The sequence below is a fragment of the Nicotiana sylvestris genome, chromosome 7, assembly GCF_000393655.2.
Source record: "Nicotiana sylvestris chromosome 7, ASM39365v2, whole genome shotgun sequence".
Lineage (NCBI taxonomy): Eukaryota > Viridiplantae > Streptophyta > Magnoliopsida > Solanales > Solanaceae > Nicotiana > Nicotiana sylvestris.
The window spans coordinates 29,651,616-29,655,058 of NC_091063.1; positions in this window are offsets into that span (position 1 = coordinate 29,651,616).

Sequence of the window (3,443 nt, forward strand, 5' to 3'; positions counted from 1 at the left end):
TAATTTGATGGTGTTTAGTTATACATACTAGTACTATTCCATGGTACTAACGTCCCTTTTGCCAAGGGCGCTACATTTTTTTAAATGAATGTAGGTGGCTCCATAGCGGATAGTGCCGGTCGTGTGTAGCGAAGCATCCCTCTTCTCAAGAACTTGGTGAGCCCTTATCTCCTTCAAGGGGCTATATTGTATATCTTTGTATTGTGGACTTTAACTTTTGAGGTATAGCCGGGGCCTTGTTGCCGGCATTTTCAAACTCATCTTTTGTATCCTAGAGGCTCTGTAGACATATGTGTGGGTTATGTACGGGGGTTGGATGGGTCTACGAACTATGTTGTAATTCTAAACTTAAGTTGCCTATAAATTGTAACTCTAAACTTATGTTGCCTATAAATTGTAACTCTATAGGGAACTTGGAAAATAACTCATCTACGGTTTAATGTGGTGTTTAAAATGAACTATCAATGTAGAATGTGCTGTCTTTCCCCATCTAAATGGATAAACAAAAGTATAGTTTCTTTATTCATATCGAGGTGGGTAGGAAGTGTATGGTAAGGCTGGCTCAGTCGGGTTCACTCGATTGAGCGCCGGTCGCGCCTCCCGAGGTTGGGGCGTGACATATACCCATGGTACAGAGAATGCGGTAACACTCATCTAGAAATCCCAGAGCATCATCCGATGCTAGACCACTAAATACAGGAGACTTGTACTTCTTGAACCTCTCAAGCCTCAGTTGCTCAACCTCGGAAGCTGCTGCCCTGTCCTCAGGCTGATCTCAGACTGTAGGCTGTACGGGAATAATCTCAAGGATCTGCTCAACATGCACTCGCTGCTCAGGAGTGCGGGCGATGGGAGTCTGTTCTCCTTCGTCGGCCTGAGACGTAGCAACAACAAGGGAAAGCAACCCTACCTTAGCCAAAGTGGTGTACATGCTTATGAACTGTACTAGAGTCTCCTAAAAAGTTGGAGTAGTAGTAGCAGTAGGCATATTAGGTGCCTGGACTCCGGGTAGAGCTGATGGTAGTACCTCGGCGGCAGCTCATAGAAGTGCTCTGGCTGCACCATGTGCGCATCCTCGGCCTCTACCCGGCCCTGGCCTCTAACGACTGTAGTAGGGGGTAAGGGTGCCTGATCATCTCGGGTAGCACGTGTCCTCACTATCTGTGAAAGAATAGAGGGTAGAAGTTCAAAATTGTATTGTCAAAATCTCTCACGACAAGGAAATCAAAGGAAATGGAATTTTCCTAACAGTTACATAGCCTCTCGTAGATAAGTACAGACGTTTCCGTACCGATCAGTGAGACTCTAAAAAACCGGCTTGTGATCCATGACTGCTATGAACCTAAAGCTTTGATACTAACTTGTCACGATCCTAATTCACCCTCCGTGAACTGTCGTGATGTCACCTAGTCTCTACAACTAGGTAAGCCTAACAAATGCAGAAAATAACAAAAATTTGCGGAAGAAATAATTAAAGCCAAAATAACCGAATAAAATAGTATTTAAAATGCCTCTCGTCATATACAATACAACTTCTCAAAAACTAATACACTTTCCCAAAACTCGGAATCTCATAAAACCACAAGCCTTTGAATATCTAACAGTGTCTAACTCCAAAATATCTACCAAGGAAAAGAAATACAGAAGGGTTAATACTTAAAAGCGAGAATACAAAGGGACTCCTCGGCCTGCGGACGCGGCAAATATACCTCGAAGTCTCTGGGGCAATCGCCTCGCCTCAAGGGAGATAGGACTGGGTCGAAATACCTGGATCTACAGATGAAATACATGCGCAGAAAGGGCATGAGTACACCACAGCGATACTCAGTAAGTGTCAAGCCTAACCTAGGTCGGGTAGTGACAAGGAAGGTCAGGGCCCTACTGAGATTAAATAATATAGAAATTTCGACAGTGTAGAACAGAGCAGTATAAATAAGTACAACAGTAAAAGTAATACAGGATATAAAGGACAACAACAACTATATAAAGGCAAAGTAAGCACAGAAGGAAATACAGCTCAACACCAAATCATAACTATCAGGGATCTCCCAGGATACCGTCCTATAGCCCCAAATATACATATCCAATAGGTATCCTATGATACCATCCCGTAGTCTAACTCATAGTGTGCAGGGATCTACCAGAATCCCGTTTCGTAGTCCCAAATATAAATACCTAGTACTGGGGGAATCTACCGGGTGCAATCCTGTAGTTCCATATAACTGTGCAGGGGGATCTACAAGAATCCCACATCCGTAGTCCCAAATGTAAATAGACAAGGGGGAGCTACCAGAATCCCACATCCGTAGTCCTAATGTAAATACACAGCAGCAACAAGAAAATACTCAAAAATGTCAAATTCCATATTAAGGCAAACAAGTAAGTCTAGCCTAGCATGCTGCACAAAATTTAGGTAAGCAGTTTAAGCAAATAAAGCAAATAAATCACTTAGACATGCTTTCCTAAGCTAACAACAGGCTTAATAGTACAAGTAATAAAAACAGGAAAGAAAACATACTAGTAATTACTTAATGAAAAACTAGATTTTCAACAATTAGCACAAGTACGCACTCGTTACCTCACGTACAAGGCATTTCAATTAGCAATAATACCAAATCCTAAGAGGAAGGTCCCCCACACAAGGTTAGACAAGCCACTTACCTCAAAGCAGCTCAAATCAATCCGAAACCACGCTTTTGCCACGAGTACTCGACTCCAAATGGCCCAAATCTATTCAATTCAATTTCATAATATAAATAACACTTCAAGTAACTTATTCTTCAATTAAATTCTAAGCTAATACGCGAAATTAGATAAAATGACCAAAACATCCCTCGGCCCACGTCTCGGAATCCGGTAACATTTACATTTCCAAAATCCGCACACTCTCACGAGTTCATTCATACCAAAAGTACCAAAATCTGACCTCAATTGGCCCCTCAAATCATCACTCAAAGGCCTCTACTTAGTCAAGCCCTAACCCACAAATTACCGCTGATTTTTCAATAACGAGTTTATGGACCAAAGATCTTACCCTAATGAACTGCTCTGCAAATCCCTCTTGAAAAGTGCTTCTCAAGCTTCTTCCCGTTTGAAATACGGTGAAAAATAGCTAAATTTCGTGAAGGCAAGTATTTATATGTTTATGCCCAGTGATTTCCGCATCTTCGGCCATGCGGTCCCGCTTTTGCGGTCTAATGGTCGCATCTGCGACAATCACTTAAAGCCCAGCTTCCGCACCTGCGGTTACCCCTTCGCAGATGCAGGGCTGCTTCTGCGGTGAAGCTCCCGCTTCTGCTGTCCCTGCTGGCTTCTCCCTTTTCTGCTTCAGCGATCCTTCCGCCGCTTCTGCGGCTCCGCACATGTTGTCCCATTCTTGCTGGTGCGGTTATGACAGAAAACCAGCTGAACTTGCAACTCCAAAATCCTTCCGTCAACTATCC